The sequence below is a fragment of the Empidonax traillii genome, unplaced genomic scaffold (genome assembly GCF_003031625.1).
Source record: "Empidonax traillii isolate 1590-97213 ecotype Southwest subspecies unplaced genomic scaffold, ASM303162v1 scaffold65:size4453928, whole genome shotgun sequence".
NCBI classification, from domain to species: Eukaryota; Metazoa; Chordata; class Aves; order Passeriformes; family Tyrannidae; genus Empidonax; species Empidonax traillii.
Window position 1 is genome coordinate 927,343 of NW_020955258.1, and position 19,852 is coordinate 947,194.

The window sequence follows — 19,852 nt, forward strand, 5'->3', positions numbered from 1 at the left end:
GAGATTTTTCTGAAGGAACTGCAGTCCCTGGAGAGGAGCCATGCCAGAGCAGGCTTCGCTGAAGGACTCCAGCCTGTGGAGAGCCTGCATGGAAACAGGCTTATGTGGAACAACTGCAGCCTGTGGAGAGGACCCACGATGGAGCAAGAGAAAAGTTGAGATGGAGTGATAGAAAGGAGCTGTTACAGACTGACTGCAACTCCCCCGTGCTGCTTTGGACAGAGGGAGGCAGAGAAGTTGGGGGTTGAAAGTGTGAAGTTGAGTCTGAGGGAAGAGGTGAGCATGAAGGGACGATGCTGTTTTAATTTGCATTTGTTTCTCACTGATTTAATCTATTTTAATTGGCAATAAATTATTTTTCCTCAGTGAATCAAATACTGAAATTTACATTGGACTTAGTGTAAAATGCTTACTGATTTCTCTTTGATCACTGCAAGTCACTTTTAATTTTTTAAGTAAGACAATTTTTAAGGGTTTTAAGGATTTGTTCTGTGTGTAGGAAGGAGTGTACCTTGTTTGAATGAGAAGTTGCATTTCTGGATGTATTCTGGTTAGGCCTTTCAAGTTCTGCTGGTTCACCTCTTCACTAGAGTAAAGCTCAGATGGAGAATTAACTCAGGAACAGGTCCAATCCATTACATTTCAGCTGGAAAAGAATACCAGCCATATTTTTACAGGTCTGAGCATGGAAGAGTCATTCTGAGGAGAGGATGCTGCATCATGGATTCTACTTTATGGTAACTTTGGTAGTGCTGTTCTTACAGATTTAAGGATGTGGCACCTTCACAGCATTATGTCTGTCTGTGCTTCAGAATGGGGCAAAGTTTGCAGTGAAGCAGCATCCTTGGTGAAAGTGCTGTTAACTTTGGGAGAAGAAATACTCAGATCTTGGGATTGAGATTTTTATTCTTGTACCTTTCAAAGATTATTTTCCTGAATGAGAAGGGAACTTCCTTTAGAGGGTAGGTTTTATATGTGTGTTCTTAACTCCACCTATGAAAAATACCTGGCACTGGACACCAAGGGTATCAAGACAAGGTACTAGCTGGCGTGACACATTTCATGGTTTCTACTGGGGGCACTACTTGGAATACAGAATTTATGGATAGCTTCCTAACATTAGCTCAATTAATCTATTTTTTGCCCTCTCTTCACATCTCACTATGAAAGGAAGATTCTCTGTTAAAAGGAACATGGTGAATTGTTAGTTGTCTGTCTGGAGGATACAAAGCTATTTGTGGTGGATAAAGAAGACTGATAATAAATTAGATGAGCTTCAGAAAGAATTGCCCTGTCATTATAACTTCATCAAGTGATGTCTTCCAGTGATATCACACACTGTTGATTATTGTCTCACGGTTTATTTACTGTATCACTTATTCATTAGGCTTTTCTGGCTATGTCAAGGCCATAGAAGTAATATATATGGCAGTTCTCTGTTCTCTAGAAGTTTTATGAAAAGAAAGGGAACTCCTCATTGTGTAGCTCTCGAGGACAGCCCTGCTTGCTTAGCCACCAGCTGCTCTGGAAGAGTCCATGGTTATCTGTGTTCTATAGCTACCAAAAAATCTTCTGCACTGAAGTACTCCATAAATTTGTGAACTTGGATCAGGCAAAGTGAGTTTGACATCTTTAAAAAAACAGACTACTCTGGAACCAAATTTAGCACCTTCAGGAGCTGTGACCTAGGGTTTATTGGTTGCAGTTGTAAAAAGATCAATGTTTGCATAGTGAAATGTAGTTTTGTTCAGCTACTTCAATCTGTGAAAAAAAAAGTGTCTCCATTCCTTTTATTTCAGATTTGTGAGCTCCTTTGCAAAATGAGAGATTAGCTAATAACTGCAAAAATGGAAAAGTTTGACTGTGGACAAGTGGTAACAAAAGATTAAGTCTTCCAGCATAATTAACATTAGTAAGGTAAGATCTTTAAGAGATTAGGCACAGGCTAATGCCTTTGGTGGTATGCTGGTGTTTATTCTGACCTTACAAACAAAAATAAAGATTATGAACCATTGCAGAAAGAAATGGGAAATAAAGCACTTTGTAAAACACCAGTCTGTGGTGGGTTTGGTTTCTCTTGATTTTTTGTTAAGCTTTTACTTGGTGTTCAGCTCCTTTGTGTATCCAGTGGAGGGTCTGATTTATCTGATCTCTTATGTAGAGTAAGTTAAAAATAGTTGATAGTTAACGTGCAGAGCATAATACACAAGTTCTTCATGGTAAGATATATGACACTTCGTATATTTTCTAACAGAAATAGTAGAAGTGTCTGAATATTACTGATAGTTATCAGAAGAGATTTGAGAGAAACTTCACATTCTGTCTTCACTCTTTTATCTGTGTTTTACTTTTGGAATTGATGAATTCCCATTTCTTTGAGTTGTTAGCAGTTGTTAGCAATGAAGTGACTATTTTGAAATGAATATATGTTCCAAACTGAAGCAAAAATTGCTTCAGGTAAGGAAACTGGAATCATATTTAATTTTGAGTGGCCAGAATTTTCAAAGAGAGCAGGCACTGAGGCCACCTCTGCACTCAGAGTTACCATTTGGGCATAATGTTATAAAGATGAACAAGTGTTCCAGAGAGGTTTGACTGGCATCATAGACAAATACAGTATGCTGTGAGGCAGCAATGCTTTCTGCTTTTTTATGAGATGCCTAAAAATACTCTGTGTTCATTATTTAGTGTCTTGCTGTTGACATACCAGTGAGATGATAAAAAGAAGAGAGTGCACAATAAATGTTTTAAGTCCAGAAACAGAGGCAACACCTGGCATATTTTAAATTTGTACATGGGTAAGTGCCTTGAGATATTTGAGGAGTAAAACTGCTGGTTTTTTTTTTCTCTGTAGCATTCGCTGATAACAAAAGATAATATATTAAGCTTATTTGGAGAGTTTTCTAGGATCCAGGATATAGTGCTAATAATATTACGGATAGATAATACTGCCTTGTGGGTGGGTTTTTTTTCAGGTTTCCAGTTGGTGTCACTTAATTTCTTCAGGGAATTTTTTTCTATACATTCCAGTGGCAAGCTCTCTCTGGTGTGTGAAGTAGTCTTGTTTACTAACTTAGAAAAAAACCTCTTTTCCATTACTTAGGTGATTTACAGAAAGGTTAGTAAAGTTGGCTGTCTACATAAAAACTAGTTTTCCAGAGATGGAATTATTTAAGGCTGCTGGGAAGACGACACTGGCATGATATGGTGAGTACTGACATTTTGAGGAATCAGAGGGGAACAAATTTTTGATGTTATCCTTATTGAATCTTAGCATTCCCCAAGGCTGGTACTTGAAACACCTTTTGCACAGGTCATCAAGAGTTTACCCTCTTTGCCCCCAGAGTAAGAACTGAACGAGGTTATTCGCGACTTGACCAACACTTACTCAGGTTCCTTCCTGCTGTTTTAGAATGAATGGTTAACCTTTGGCTACACGAGAAGTGCAGTGCAGTGTCACAACCAAATATTTTAGCTGTCTTCTAGATGATAATGAGCTGTGTCAGAAATTTCGAAAAGAGAAGCAGGGGAAAATATTGAAGAAAGACCTAACGAAGTCTGTATCACAAGGAAAATGTGCACTAAAACTAACTCCTGCTTTTGAAAAGCCCATAGAACATGATCTTAAATCCTGGAGCATGAACTAAGCTGGTATTGTGGACCTGAGCACATGCTGTCACAAACCTCCAAAACCCTCTCAGCAGCACACACAGTTTTGTATAAATTAAAAAAAAAAAAAAAAAAGTCTTCGAATTTGTAGGTCCTGTTTTCCATTAGAAGGGAGACTGAGGGGAAATAATATTTGCTTGACTATTGCTACATACTCTAATAGGTAATAGTCTGATTAATTTGTGCCAGAAAGGAGTGCTCATATTGACTTAAACCACTGGGATGAAAAGTACCATTCTTTTGGGGGTTTTAATTAGTTATATTTTTTTTTTATCTTTATACTTACTTCACTTGATGTTTTAAAATATTGCATGGGAAAAGCAGGTAATTTTTTGGTTTTCGATGGTGGGTTCTCTTTGCTAATTTACATCTTGAAGTACTAACCCACATTTATGACATTAGCACTTAATACAGGGACAAGCAGCATCAGACAGGAATTAGAGAGTTAGCACAGAGTGACGCATCCAAAACCATTTCTGCTGGCTATTATCAGATTTTTGTTGGCTTTCAGTGGCAGTAGATAAGTGACAGTAGTAATTATGTGGTCTTTAAGACCCCACTCTTTCTTTGGAAAATCTGTGCCCTGATGAAAGTTTTTGGTCATCTACAGGGTCAAGCAAAAAAGATAGGCTGAGGGTGCTGCTGTTTGGAAAACAATAGCTACAGAGTTACTGAGGTTTGGCAGGGGACACAGCAATCATCCTTATACCCAGCAGAGGAAGAAGAAGGAACAAAACAGGGGATGGACATGAGCCCTGTTTATTTTCTGGCTGTTCACATATTAGATCAAAAGATTTCTAGGAGAATTAATGAGCAGCACTGCAGAGAAAGTGATTGGGAGCTTTGTGATGGCAGCTGGTTGAACTCCACTAAGTGATCCAGCTATTTCTGTAGCATTTGAAGTGGGAAGATACTTTTTCCCAGTCCTCCTTCAGGCTGTTTAGAAGGAGTATGTTTCTATCCCAGGCTCTCTATTCTCTAGTTCTTAGCTTTGGGAGGGGTGATAGCCACTTAAGCCAACAGGTTATGAGAGGAGATCTTTCAGGAATATTGGTAGCATGAAGGAATCGTCTTTCACTGATGGACCTGTGATATATGTCAAGGACAAGTCTTTGATGTCAAAGACAGGGCAGCAGACACTAATGCAGAGGAGTCATCGGGAATGTCACAAACAACTGAAATTTAAAGTGCCTGCCTGGGCTACAGAGTTGTGGCTTTCTCCTGAAAATGGGAGAAGGCTCTTTCTCTTAACTACTGAGCAGTAGTTGGTGTTGCTTCTACACAGTATTTTGTCTTGCAGTTTTGTCCAGTAATTATGTGTAGCAGCAGATCCATTTGACTGTCTCTCTCTTGTGTCAGGAGTTTTGCCTTATTCTGTTTGTCATTCTTGGCTCCCTCTGTGTTTTGAGAGAATTCCTGTGCCACAGCGAGAGGCTTCCTGGGCTCCTGGCACAGCACAAATACTGTAGTCAATGGAGCAGGGACATACAGGCTTTAGCATATGTTTGTGCTTGCCACCTCTAAAACTACTCCCAAATGCCACCAAAAAAGGTGTTGGCTACATGTCTTCATCTTCCCCTCTGTCTGGGAAAGACGACTTGCCAACACACTCTAGATGAAAGATCTAAATCATAGCAGGGGAGCCCTGTCTCACTCACAGAATTTACTCAAGGGACAGCATTTCAGTACTCTTGGGGAAGGGGAGCCCTTAACATCACTAAATAATCCTCTGCTTTGGTCCCAAATGCTACAAAATGGAAGAAAATCTCTAAAAACCTAACCTGAATATTGTGGCCTGAGCTACCTATTATCCAAGTTCGTTCTTTTCTGTGCTCTTACTTCCTTTTTGGTGACAATGCTCTTTTAAGCGGTGAGCACATCTCTAAAGCCAGAATCATCATCCTGCCAGCTCATACTGCTCTCTTGTGAAAGCTGATGACCAGAGTGCACTTCTACAATCTGTACCCATGTTTGCTGGATAAGGATGTAAAATAAGATCCTGCCTTTTCCTGTCCTGTGGGTGTGTTTGCCTCACTGTTCTTAAGGTGACAATGTTTAGTTATGTGCACAGAAATAACTTCAAGGGTTTTTTTGTCTTGATTTGAAGTTTGTTGTCAAAAATGAAGAAAAGAGTCAGACTTCCCTCATCTTACTGATACTTCCTTACATTTGCTCTCTGTTCCTTTAGGATGACAAAGGTACCAACTGCATTAATCCATTTTGATACTAGAGGGAGCTCGTGGCTTGAGCAGCCAGAGTGAATCGTGATATCTTGGACAATTCTTGAGGAAATACAGATGGGAAGTAAAGTGCCATTGATGACTATAATGCACCTTTTTCCATCACTGGCAAAATTAGGAGGGCTGAGTGTATCTGCTTAGGAAATTACACATGGCTTTCAGAGATACTCAGATAATGAAATGCTGTAGCTATATCTGAGCACCTCTGTCATGGCTGGATTTATTTTCCCAACTTCCTTGGAGGAAATAAGCTCTCATATCCCTGTGAATACACGGGGGCTATAATACAGGGAGCCCTTGTGGATGTGTGTGTACACATAAATGTATATATATACATACACACTCACACATATATATATATATGTATGTATGTACAAAGTAGTACTAAAAGGGAAATTTTCCAGAGCAGCCAGGAGGTGACTTGAAAGCACAAGGAAACATCATGAAACATGTTGGCTGATTCTTTCCCCGTCTCCTTGTTTGTCTGCACTAGGAACCTGTCACTGTAACAGGGCAGGCTAATGAAAGCACATTAGCCACCAGAAGCTGTGGTCTTTGGCAGCTGAAATGCAGCCACATTTGAAATGAACTAGCTTAAATATATTAGTTAAGATAACTTTGCATAATCAGAGCAAATTTTAATTTACATTACAGCCATTTCATTACTCAGAGTTCTTGATGTGTGGATTACAAATCCTAGTGAGCACTACCTGTATCCTGTTCAATTATATTTCAGCAAATCCTTATTCTTTCAGAGGTAGCTCAGCTGTCACTGTGATGCTCAGGTTATTTCAATTGTCACGGCAACAGTAAGTAGTCAATCATACTCCTCCAGTGCCCGAGGCGAAGCAAACTTGTTGTGCAGAGTTTTGGCAAGCGGGGCTCGGTGTTTGTGTGGGGGCAGCTGTGCCCGGGAGAGGGCAGTGATTCCCGGCCACACGCTCCGGCAAGGGGAGCTGGGGCTGGAACCAACGTGGGCTTCTAACATTGTCACCTGCACACACTGAACTGTTCTGCTTCTAACTTAGCTCGTTGTAAATGCGAAGTGTTTAATGCAAGGTGAACAAGTGCAATACTAATGGATGGAAGTGTGAGGCTTTTTTGCCCCTCTCCAGTTCAGGGATGAGAAGTGGCCAGTGTCATGATTTTTCTCTTTACTTCCACATCAGCAAGGAGGGACCAGTGTCCTTCCGATGGGCTTTTAGGTACTGTCAGGCCAACATCAAAGTAAAGCCTTTAGTCTACTCTTCATCAGAATAGCCATGGTGGGGAAAGTACAATATGTCAGGTAGGAAGGATAGTATAGACAGATGGATGTTAGATATGATACAAAATAATCACTCAAATGCCAGTCACAGTATTTCAGTGGAATATTACTGTCAGAAATATGCTGTCCTGGTGGAATAGATGCTGTTTGGGAAGCCATACAAGGGGGCTCTTGCAAAGGGCTGAAGATGGGAAGGCATTACAATGGCACTGACTTCACAGATACCTAAGCTCAAGTACTACAGACTTCCTAAGTGTTGATTTGCAGCTCAGTCTAATTTGTGCAATAGAAGATACTTCAGCACTCTTCAAGGTGAACTTGGGTACAGAGGGCTGAAATTTTTCTTTTGGTATCATGTAACAGTTGCATAAAGCTAGACTGCTAGGGCTTTACTCTTACAGGATGCCATGAGTACCAAAAAAGCTGTTACTTATTTTCTTATAGGTGACGCGGTAGAGACTCCCCTGGTCAAGGCAAACTTATGTTCCTTAATCATCTAAGAGGTTCACCCCATTAACATGAATGCATCCTTTTTATTTAGCTGGATTCCCTGTTAATTCTGTCAGTGTTTTTAACTTGTTTTTATTTGTGCCCTAACTTTAGAAGTTAAAATGAAAATGGCTGAGACTATTATCTATTATAACACATATTGTTCAGGTTGACCCTGTTCTTGGATGTACTTGGAACATGAATATGGTGATAGATATGTAGAGTAAAGAGGATTTTAGCTCTCAGGACAGTGTAGGAGTTGCAAGCTATGGGGAAAGTATACAGACGTTTATGGTCAAATTTGTGTTCTTGTTCCTCATATCAGAGAGAAAAAGTACCCTGCTCTAACTTACATCTAACTGCAGCTAAATAACTAACTGAAAGGCTAAAACATCAGCCAGAGATCACAGGAATGCAGCAACAACTAAATCTTGCTTCTTTCCCTGCTCTGCTACTTACTAATCAAATTAGCATTAAGATGAAGTCACTACGGCAAAGGCAGACACTGAAAGTGTGGCTGTAACTTCTGAGGAGGAAACCAGTAAGAGTCTAGCAGGAACAACTATAAATGGTCAGGAGTTACAGACTTTTTTTTAAGGTAGAGTCAGCAAATTACATTGTGAAAGCTTTAGCATCTCAGACTTCCTGAGTGATCAGTGTCAGGGCTCTCTATCCAAACCTTTCCAGGGAAATTGAGGTGGAAGTTAATGCTGTATAATATCTGTTCATTGATCTCACTCCAGCTTCAGTATTTTCTTCCCACAGCATTTTCTGCTTGGCAAGGAGCTCACATAGGCTTGTCTCCACATTGCAGGCAAGCCGAGGCATGTGAAAGACCCTTGAGTTGGCTGGAGGCTCCACACGGTTGTGCTGCTCTGCAGAGGGACTGTTCTAGGCTGTGGGTGCAGGATGCTGCTGGCATGGTGCCACAGGCAGGTGAGTGCAGTGTTGCACAGCACTGAGGTGTCACTACTCCTCCCAGTCCCAAAGCTGGCAGGATTGGTGCTGGATAGGGGAATCTCTGCACTGAGCTGCCTCTCCTGTCATAGATATTGCTCTTGTCTGCTGTATTAAAGACTTCACAGGGAGAATGAGCAATGTTCTGACACCAGAATAAGGTCAATGCCTATGACGGGGAAGCTGAAGAAACCATGGACCATGGACCAAAACAGGCCACAAAAGGCCAAGGAACTGGGTGGGGCTGGGACAAGGAGAAAGATGGGCCTGGAGCAAAGACAGGCGGGGAGAGTTTGTGGGCAGGTGGAGCAGCACAAAAGACATATCAGGAAATGAGAGTACTGAACATTCAACTTCATCCCTCAAGGCTGCCTATATACCCATAAAGTGGGGAGGCTGAATAGTGCTGTGGTGATCCCAGTCCTTGGATTGTTTGGATATAGAAGCCACATCAGACTGGTCAGGACATGAGTTCATGAACAGCTTAATTTCTCAGTCCCTATCAGTGTAAAGTTTGTGTTCTCAAATGTACCCTTACAGCAACATTCCCCGTTCTGAACAGGGAAGTGGAGATGTGGAGACAAAAGTAGCTTGCCTAAACTCACACAGGAAGCCCATGGCATACCTGAGGAGTAAAGGCAGAAAGTCACCATCCTAATCTGGCATTCCTGCCTTTAAACCTTTCCAAATGCAGCTGCTTGGAGAGGCAAAAATGTCAAATAATTGTTACTGTGCCCCCTGTTCTTGAGGGGCCTTGGTCTACCTGGCTGCTAAGTGAGTGTGTGGCCAGTGTCTTCGCGAACGAAGAACCGGGGAAGGTCTTTCCACCTTCCAGCCTGCGCATTGGATTTTTTTTAGGTGAGTGAATACCTCTCTGTATGACTGCTGCTGGCCAGGACGATGGCCTGCAGGAATGAAAAGGAGAGGGCAGGAGCAGGAAGCACCAGCTGAGGGCATTAGAGGGACAGGTTTTTGCTAAGCTGGCAAAGCAAGACCTGCTTTGTAGAGAAAGAAAAGCTCAAAGGATATGAAGACAAAGCAGGGAAGTTGCATTGAACTAAACCGGGATGTACTTGCAGAGATTAATAGCTGCTTCCTGCCCCATATTTCAGTACGTCTTCTGCTTGCAAACACACATAAAAGATTTTCTGCAAATGCATATTTTACTCCTGTTCAATTTCCCCTGGGTTTCAAGGCACGGGTGCAATTGAATAAATGGCTCAAATCTACATTAAATGAGTTCAAACACAATTCAGGGCACAATCCAAAACTGCACAGCCAATGCAGGTCTTTTCATTGTTTTAGTGGGATTCAGATCAGATCCCAGTTAGATAGTTATTTGAAGCGTGACAAGTTAATGGCAGTACAGTGAAGCAGAGCAGCCTGGAAGGAATCCACTTACAGTCATTGTCTGTTGGCCTCAAATGCTAGCAGAATTAATAATTAAAAAAAAAAAAAAAGGAAAAGCAGGGAAGAAATATCCTTGTATTAAACTATAGGTGTTAAAGAGCAAATCTAAATAGAACTGACTTGATGAGGTCCAATGTAGTCATTCTCTGCTCTCTGCGGGAACTATACCTGAAAGAGAACTATTTGGACAAAGACTTGCAGGCAAGGTGATGGCTCTTAGACGGAAGCTTTGCTTCCAAGACCTTACTTGCTGTATTTCTATCTCTTTTGTACTTGATGCCTTACCTTCAGCTGTGCTGTTCTGGCTGAAATTCCAAGAAATAGATCCACTACCCTCTCACTGCCCATCCTGTCTCTGTCACTGGGAGACAGAGGGCTGCAAGCTCTCCTCCCTTCTACAGAACCATCTCATTTCAGCCTGCCAGCTCAAGGTGCTCACTGAGCTTTCCTTCATGCCAGGTCTCAAAATTGCCCTTTCTCATGACAAATCTGTCTGATGTGGCTGTCCCTCCTTTACATGCTGCAATGACTTTTTCTGGGGTACCCATTTCTTCTCAGTTATAAGCCAACTTGTTTTCATCTTTCCATTCATTTCCCCTTGATTTGCATCAGGGAGACCTCAGTTCTCCCTTCTGAGTTACTATTTTGTTTTTGTTCAAAATATTGTCTTCATCTGCAACAAAGCTGACAGTATTATCTGCTGGTGGCAAAGAAGGAGGACTTTTAAAAACACTTATAAAGCAAAACCCACATCAATCAGAGGCCAGGTTGTGTGCTCCTAGTAATCCATTGCTTTATGTATGCTCAATGATTATCCTTCTAAAAAGAAAAAAAAGAAAAAAAAGAAAATGAACAAAAATTGATTAACATTAAGAATGAAATACTGAAAATACGATGGATTTTCTGTTTCAGGAGTGTAATCCTCCAGACATTTCAAAAGAGGGAAAAGAAATACCACTGATCTTGGTACACTACAGTAAGACTCGGGAGACAGAACTGTATCCACTTCCTAGCTCTGCCATGGCAAGAATGACCTCAGGTATTATTTAATTTCACTGTGACAGCTCTCTGTGTGTAAAGGGTGATTGCTCTTTGTTTGACTTGCAAGATTGTTCTATGTTTTGATCCTATAGAGGTGAGTCAGAGGAGCACCTATGAAAAGTTGCTTTTGTTACAAGAGATGCAGTTACTGGTGAAATGTTGAAAGGAAAAGGCTGAAATCATGAAAATTTCAAAACTACCAAGCCGTGAGGAAACAAGGGTGAAGTCCTGTGTGGAGTCTGTTTCTTCAAACTGGAGTGATGTGGTTTAAGCAGTGAGGAGTTTCCACATATCTTTCTTCTGCTGCTTGTGATAAACCTTTAGCACCAGGACATTTGCTTAAGTGGAGAGGACTGCGTGGGTGCCTGAACAGAGATTTTTTGTCATTCCTTACCTCAGCGAGATAAAATCAAAAGAGGCTCATCAATGAGGTTCCTGAGACTGCTGCCCTGCACACATCCAGGTACACAGGCACTGCTTTGCTCTGCAGTGCATGCACTGGTTGTATGGTACAAACATCTGTTAGGAGTGCATCATTTGTAGAGTAACACGGTACCCAGGGCTTGGCTTCAGTAAAAGACCTGCCCAAATTTGGAGGAATAATTTCCTTTTATTGTTCCTTAGATTCCTCATTGGCTAGAAGTGAGTATAGCAGTTCTCAACCTTGTATCAACACCTTGGAAAAGGCTGTGTGGTTCATTATTCCAATCTGTGTGTACCATTACAGGTCATGGTTTGAATGCTGCCTTTTGCAGAGACCTCCTGAGACCTCTTGTCCGCATTTCCCTGTTAGAGTGACCAGCATGCATCTGACCCTGGAATGTTGCAAACTCAAAAACTGGCCCCTTACAACTGGTGGTTGAAGATGGGGACAGTCTAGGAGTCCCCAGAAGAATTTTCTCCTGAAAGTGGCCCTGAGGAATCTCGGGATAGAAGTTCATGTGCACTTTTGCCTCAGTTCATCTCTTCATCACCAGAAAAGTGCCCACAGCCAGAAGGTAGGAGACATGCCAGCCTGCCTTCTCCAGCAGTGTGGGAAGGGGAGGCGGCTCCAGTCCTGCCTTCCCAGCAGCATCTCCCAGTCACAGCTGCTGGATAATGGACAGCAGCCCCGGGTTTTTCTGCGAGAACTTAATCTGCACTGTCGTCCCTCATTACTGCCACTCAGTGCCGTCGTGTCCAGCCATGAAGGGTCACAAGATGACATGAGAGAGGTCGGGCGGGGGGTGTACAAAACGGTCTGGCAAGCACCGGGAAATATGGAAAAGCTATAAAGAGAACAGCTACCCAAACGATGCTCCCAGCGGCTCGGTGGGGATGGGGCTGAAAGCGGCTGGGTTCACACTAAGTTTTCCCGAAGGTCACTCTGCAATATGGTAACTCCCAACCCGGCTGTCAGTGCCCATAAAGGCAGCTCTCCTCACAGTGCGGGGGTGGGGAAGGGAAGGAGGTTTGTTTAGAAGCATTAGTGCGCCCCTCCCCCGGCCCCATTAGTGGCCCTTATTAAACCAACACAGACAAAGAGCAAAGATGCCCTCGTTAATGGAGAGTCTCCGATAATTACTCTGCTCTGCCGCTTCTTTTGGGGCCTGAATAGCCTTTGAATAATGTTTCTCTTGCTGTGGTTGCAGACAATACCCTCGCAGACTGCTTTAAGCGGTGCCAATCCCATTAGCAGAAGAATAGCAGAGCTTTCTGGTTGTGTGGGTGTGTGCGCTCACGGGAGGACAGCGGGCTCGCAGTGGGAACAGACTACGCTGCCCACTGCTGCGCTCGCGTCTCCTGCCCTCCACGGCCCAAGGAAGCAAAGCAGGGAAGTGCTGGGCGAAACTCCATCTCGGAAACAATCTCCCTATTTAAACAGTGGCTGTGCCAGGGCGCTTGAGAGAACCGTGTTACTCCTCGTTGCAGTAGCGCAGACACGGGCATGTCTGCTCACCAAAAGGGAAGAGCTGGAGGCAGAAACCCCGCAGGACTGGAGTGCCTCCAGCCTTTCCTCATGTTCCCCGGGCACAGCTCTCCTCGCGCCCACACAAGATACCAAAGTGGATGGAGTGGAGGCCCAAGAGTCTCCAAAATCGGAATCAGGCTGTGCTGCTGCTTTATTATACAGAGGAGATGAGACAATCATCCCTCTGCATCCAGATGATTACAGAGCATGAAAATGGCCATACCGCCCAATTTTGGAAGGGTTAATTTTCTGCTGCATACCCCAAGGAGGAATCTAATTAGCATGTTCAATAGGTATTATCAACCAAACTTGGAGGAATTGGGATAACTCTACCTGGGCCTTTCTCTTTGATCTCCCCTTCTGCATCATAAGTGAAAATAGTGTATAGCTGGGCTGGCTGCAGTGTTTAATTTAATCATCTGATGATATTTATTTTCACAAATATGAACTCAAGGAACAATTATCAGAAAGGCTTCATCTTGTGCTGAACGTGCCAGTTAATGGCCTTTCTGTGAGGTAATAGCTTCTATGTAGGGAGTCAGTAATTAAAATGTGTGAAAAAAGGCCACTTCTTCAGAGGCAGCGGTGGGAAGACAGTGGGTGTAATGCTCAGCTGGTATGAGCTGTCAAGTTTGTTAGGGCCACAATAAATGGGCATCGCTCCTTTCACATTATGCCAGCAAAGGATGTGCCCAAAGGGTTCTTAAGAGTTTCTCAGATTGAGAAAGATGTTTGGATATTTATTGTCAAGCTCAGGAATACGTAGTACAATGATCTGGTCTTTGGAAGATAATTCTGCAGTACTTGTGGAAGATGTTCAGATCTAAAGAGCTCTTGGTCCTGCAAACTCTCCCACAAGGAAAGCAGATAAGTTTCTAGTGTAAGCAGAGAGTAATTTTCTCCCTCTTTCAGTGTTAACTGTCTAAACTTGCAGAACCATGATCTAAAAACTAGTGAAAAGCTGACATTTGAGACATTCCAAGTAGCGGGAAGATGAGTTCCTTTACGTCTTCGTCATATGGACAAGTAGGGCACAGTTTGTTCATTCGCACAGCTGGCTCCGTGTACTCTGTTCAGTGTTGGGTCAGGTTTGTGAAAAGGGGGACAAAGCTTGAAGTCAAGCTGTGTGGAAGATTCTCATAGATAGCCACAGCCGTGTCTTTAACCAGTATACCTTGCTGCAAACAACTCATGATTTCATATTGTAGGACAGAGATATACTTAAACAATGAAAATTGCAAAATCTGGAACTTTCATTCTTAAAGATGTCTATATATATATTTATAGATATATATAAATAACAAAAAAATTTCAAAGTGAAATTTCTTCAGAATTAGAGAGTGTTATCCAACTTTGAAGGATAATGTTGGTCATTGGTTTTTTTTTTATTGGCACACAGACTGCAGGAAGAGAAATCTTTACCAGACTAGAAGGAGGAAATGTAGTTACCTGTTCTCAGATTCAGTTGTTTTAGGCTGTGGTAGAGGGATATGTGGTAGATCACAGATATAAAAATGTGACTTAGAAAAGGTACAGAATCCCTTCCTCTTGTCAGTAAAATGGTGGCAATCATTTATAAAGCGCTTCTCAGACAGAATGGAAAATTAAAAACTTGAACCCAAACTGTTCTCTAGCAGCCATTGTAACAAAGGTGCATGTTAACTGCATTTTGCCTAGGAAATGGAAAGTGTTACCCATCTCAATACCTTTGCAAAGGGTTTCCAGCATGTAAGAACAGAAATAGGAATATCTAGAGCTGTCAAAAGTGCTCTTTAGGAGGCTGAGAAGGACAAAAGGAAGAGACCAGTATCAACCATTTTCACTGTGTGTTCCCCTCCTTTCTTGGAGGAACACAGTGTTCCCTACAGACCTGGGACTCTGGGGGCAGGGGGAGTTGCACAGTGGACTCCACTGTAGTGCCTGGATGTGTTTGGCACATGGGGTCCCAAGGAGCACGGTGGGACATGCTAGGGCTGTAGGAAAGACAGGGGTCAGGAATAATGCCTGACTGCACTGAAAGTCTGGGACTTGCCTTGGCTGCCAAGACAACTGGGATTGTTCTGGGTCCAGCATACATGTTTGCTGTCCTTCCAGATTCATGGCTGTCAAGTGACTCTGGGAGACTTTTTTTTGAGCAGAAGAGTGAGCAATCTTGAAGAAAGTTTCTTTGCTGTCCTCCCCTAAAAACCAATGACATCTATGTTCTTCTGCAGTATGAAATCACTTTCTCACTGCAGGTGAAAAATGATATAGGGGCTGCTTCCCAGAAAACTGTCTCAGTGTAATGTTAAACAGAGGTAATTTCTCTTCAACAGCAGTGAAATCAGAACCAAGGGAAGGATGGATTTCTATACAGCACACACTTGCTGCCTACTCTCCTCCCCTGACATTTGTGTCCCTACAGGTGATGGATGAGCACACTCTTTGCACGATTTTGTTAGACCTGGAATGGAAACTTTTAGTTCGTATCTGGCAGTGAGGCAAAGTTCTGAAACATCATCAGACCCAAGAGGCCTAGAGAGTCCCTTTCCTTCTGAGGAGACCCAGAGACAAATGTCTCAGTACAATTTGAGAAGAGGCTGGATGGTGATAAGTAACATGGCAGGTAATGATACTGCCTCCTCCTTTGTGAGATCTCAGTGCATACAATTGAACTGGAATAAAAAGATCAATCCTTTTTACCCACTGAAGGAACCATTCATCTTTAGGAGCAGGGCTTGAAATGTATAGTGGTCTACTAATATACTATTTGTAAAAGCTAAGATTAATTAATCTTCAATCAGATGAACTGGTATTTTTTTGTGCCAAACGCTCTCATTCAGCCTTACTGTCACTGAAATGAGATAATCCAAACAAATGCAACTTTGTTAATTGTGCCAGTTGGATTTAGCAGTAGACACTAAGTGGTCGCTCTGCGAGGATGAGAAGAAAAACTACTGATGCAAGCTGACCTAACACCTGCCTTTTGCTGTGGAATGTGAATCCTCTTTATGGATTCAGTTCAGCACCACATCTTCATGCAGTTACATTTCAGCATTAACCTCGTCTCTGCTGCTCAGCACTGCACTGCCGACTCCCCTGGGATGCAGCCGGTGAAACACCACTGCGCCCGTGGGTTTAAACGTGTGCGTGGTGCTACCCAGGACTGCTCTGCACGTACCAAACGTCAAAATCCAGGTACACCTCTCACCCGCACATGGCTGTTTCTTGCCATGAGGTTATTTTTACAGGGCCTGTATTGCCGGGTGGGGTGCCCTGCTACGGACTGTATTAAATAAGCCATTTGTAATTGTCTTGTAATTCTTTTTTTCCTTGGGTAACAGGTTCTGCCAGCGATCCTTTTGCTGCCCTGTGGCGATATGGATCCATACTCTGTGCTGCTGCTCCCCGCAGCCTTCGCGCCCAGGTAAGCGTGCCTGCACTTGGGACTTAAAATCCAGCCAGGATTTTGCCCTTCCCATCACTCCTGAAGTCAAGTGCCAGCTCCCCGAGAATCTCGGCCACTTTAAACTTGGAAAGGCGCAAATTTACCCCTAGTGCTCGTACAGGAAAACCCGCGGGTGTTTCTATTGCTATATTTTGAGGGGCAGTAAGCCTCCGGCGGGTTGCAGGGCCGGGCGGCGGCTGTCCCGCCGTTCCCAGGGCGGGCCCGAGGCCGCGCTCCGCCGGCGCTCCCGGGGCTGCGGGCGGCGGCAGGAACCTTGTTGCGGCGGAGCCGTTTCCCGCGGCGGCCGGAAGGGGTGGCCGGGCCTCCGCGGCTTTGCGGGAGGACGCGGCGGCAGGAGGGGTGGCCGGGCCCTGCCGGAGCCCTCCCGGAGCAATCCCGGAGCGGGCAGCAGGTAAATGCGGGCACTCCCGGGGCCGCGGGCGGGGCGGGGCCGCAGGGGGCTGCCAAGCTCCCCAGCCCCTCCGGGGCGGTGGCGGGCCGGGCTTCCCGCAGCTGTGGCCGCGCTGCCCGCCCGGGCGTGCGGGGCTGTGTGCGAGGGCCCGGGCGCGGCCGCGCTGGCATTTACAGCACAAACACGCCTGCAGTCATGTGCCCCTCTGGAAAGACGTTCCCCTCTGCCCTGTGCTTTCGTTTTGCCCACCCGGCTCCCGGTGTCAGCAGGAATTTGGGTGCTCACCGTCGGAAGAGTCAGACTCCAGGATGTGTAGGCACAGGGTGCTGACATCCCTTTCTATTGTAATAGCCCAGAGTATGACATAATGCCATGGTCGTCTTACATTGCAGTAAAATTGCTGCTTTTACTGAGCAAGCCCTCAGACATAGCCAGTGGAGTTACACCTTCTGCAATCAAATAGGCCTGACAGGAGAGTCTCTGTTACATGGTAATGAACGTGTGCTAGCTGGAGAATCCACAGAAGTGGACAGGGTCACTGCCTTGCAAAGTAAGGGAAGGGAAGAAACTCGAGTTTACATTGGTGTAAGGAACCCAAACTTGCTCCTGATCTGCTCTGCAAATTTTCATGTTTGGCCCTGATCCCACAAGGCTGTACAGACAAATTTAATTTTTGTCACTGCATAACCCTACTAAGTGACTACCAAGAGCAACAGTATGTAAGAATAAGAAAGCATCTTAGTGGGACCAATGCCCATACACTTTAAGCAACAGTAGTTTTCATCTTGACGCTTTTAAGGCTTGTTTATCCAAAGTTAGTGCATTAAATTTGGGATTAAAAGAAAATCAGAATCCTAAAATGTGAAACAGGGCACTATATAGTGGAATGAAAGTTCTTATCAGTCTACAGGAGCCAGATACATCATTCCTGCAGAATCTTATCAGACTAAAGTCATGTCATGTGTTAACATTTTAATTTCATCAGATGTCTTGAGGTTTCTGCTGGACTTGTGCTAAGATTTTCTCTAATGAAGATGTGCTTCAGCTTAGCAAACATTTGTGTGCTGAGTTGTCATACAACCCTGTAGTGGTACCTGTGGTTATAGCCAGCCCCTGGTGTCAGCTGTTGTGGCAGGGCTGCCAGGATCTGAGTGCTTGGGTTGCTGTGGTAGGTTGCTGAACTTCAGCGTTATTTGGATCATTGCTTCTTTTTCTTCTCCTGCCCCTCTTTTCCTGACCATTAATGTGAAAACCCACTATGGTCCTGGCTTTTTTGAAAGGCAAGAGAAGGGCTTAGTTTGAAGCTTGAAATGAGTTTGTTATTAAGCACTGTATTACCATTCATGTCAGCATGCAAACGCTAATAGTTACAGGAGATCCAGGTCTTGCTGTAGAACGGCTTGGACTGTCTGAGCCGAGTTCTTTGGGTACCAGAGTTGGAGGGAGGAGTCAGCTACAGTTGCAGGTCAGGGCTATTGAGAAAGTTGTGTGCAGGACAGATTTGGATGTCAGGTGTGTTTTCTTATAGCTGTGCCATGACCTCAGGGAAGAAAAGTCTCCTGTGTTCTTTTGGGAGATGCTGTGTATCTTACCCTCCTTTTGGCCTCTGTGGCAATGGAAGCTGTATATTCCCAGCTATGCCTTTTATTTCTGTTCACAGCTCAACAAGGACAAACTGAAAATGTCTTAATTTCAGATCTTTAAAAAAAGAAAACAATTCAAGCATTTAATGTCTGTCTCTTCCCTTCAACCTAGTCCTAGAAAACATGGAGTGAGAAGATACTTGTAAAATTTCGGTTGGCATTAAGTAGAAATGTTTGGGTTTTAACAAAAAAAAAAATTTTGTTTCAGCTGACATATACAAAGTTGCTCCACATCCTAGCAGGAGCCAGGCTGGTACATAGTGGCAGATACAATTAGAAATGAGTCATGTTGTTTGTTGATTCTTGGGTGTCTAGTTCAACGTTTTCTCTTGTAGTGGAGGAGGTTTGTATCCCCCCTCTGGGATACCCTGTTCCTTGACAGTTTCTGTACTCTGTGCTGAATTCAGGATGTAACAGGCTGTTTTGTGGTGTCTGTGTGTCTGGAGAACAGGCAGTGTTCTTGCAGTTAAGGGCAGCATGTAAAATACCAGTTATGCTTTAAACAAGCCTGTACACACAAAGCAAATGAGTATAAGCATAGAAATCATTCACTCTCCCTTGAGTTGTTACTTGAGACTACAAATGTGTTTAAGGTCACACATCCATGTCTCACTGCCCTGCTTTGTTCTGTTTGTCCATGTGGATTTTGTACCTAAGTGTGGGTTTGTGGTGTTTGCATCCAGATGTTCTACAGGGACAGTGCCAGGGCTCAAGACACCCTTCCCTGTGAGGTCAGCCAGCCAGCAGGTGGATTTCAGGCTGATGTAACCTAAGAAGGTGTCCACATGCGGATGGGTTTGGCTGGCCTGCAGCCTGGGCTGTGTGTCACCATCAGCTAATGCCCCTCTGGTCAGTCTGCTTGGCTTTCTGGTCCTTTTCTTGCTAAGGGTCCTTCATCCTTTAAGTGCAGCTGCTGAGATTTCAAATGATTACTCAGCCACAGGAAGTGATACAGCCCTTCATTACTTGAGGGTGCTCCCCAGCCAGAAGGGATGTGTGTCAGATGGCTTCAAGGCAAAGGAGTCAGCGATAAAGATCTCTGGAGAGCTGTACAGCCCTAAGTTTCTGGAAAAGAAAAGCTTCCTGTGGTCCATGTTCCTCCACCTTCTCACCCTCTGGACTCACACTGCTCTGGTGCAGCTGTTGTGGACTATTCATCTTAGTGTTTCTTGTGTTTTAATCACTCTTTCCAAAGTGCAGTTAAAATTAATGTATACCCTAAGTACTGTTTATTATTCGTTGCTGTGTGCTCATCACTGGATGAGCTGTTCTATAGCTGTGATGTGTTAGTTCCTCACATGGGGGGGATGCTTCCTTGTTACAGGCAGTGGTCAGATCAGCAGCTG

General features: G+C 43.8%; 1 protein-coding gene across 3 annotated transcripts in view; it reads left to right on the plus strand.

The window, feature by feature from the left end:
* The first annotated feature begins 10,997 nt into the window (after positions 1-10,997).
* PLEKHM3 (pleckstrin homology domain containing M3) overlaps positions 10,998-19,852 on the plus strand; it is an 86,654-nt gene continuing 77,799 nt past the window's right edge. Inside the window, exons 1-4 of one of the 3 annotated variants that reach the window (XM_027880146.1) lie at positions 11,014-11,071; positions 15,429-15,629; positions 16,084-16,201; positions 16,348-16,430. The gene's annotated coding sequence lies outside the window, so the exon portion shown is untranslated. Of the gene's footprint in view, positions 11,072-15,428; positions 15,630-16,083; positions 16,202-16,347; positions 16,431-16,779; positions 16,864-19,852 lie in introns of those variants that run through there. The other 2 variants (XM_027880145.1, XM_027880147.1) reach the window with 2 other exon arrangements.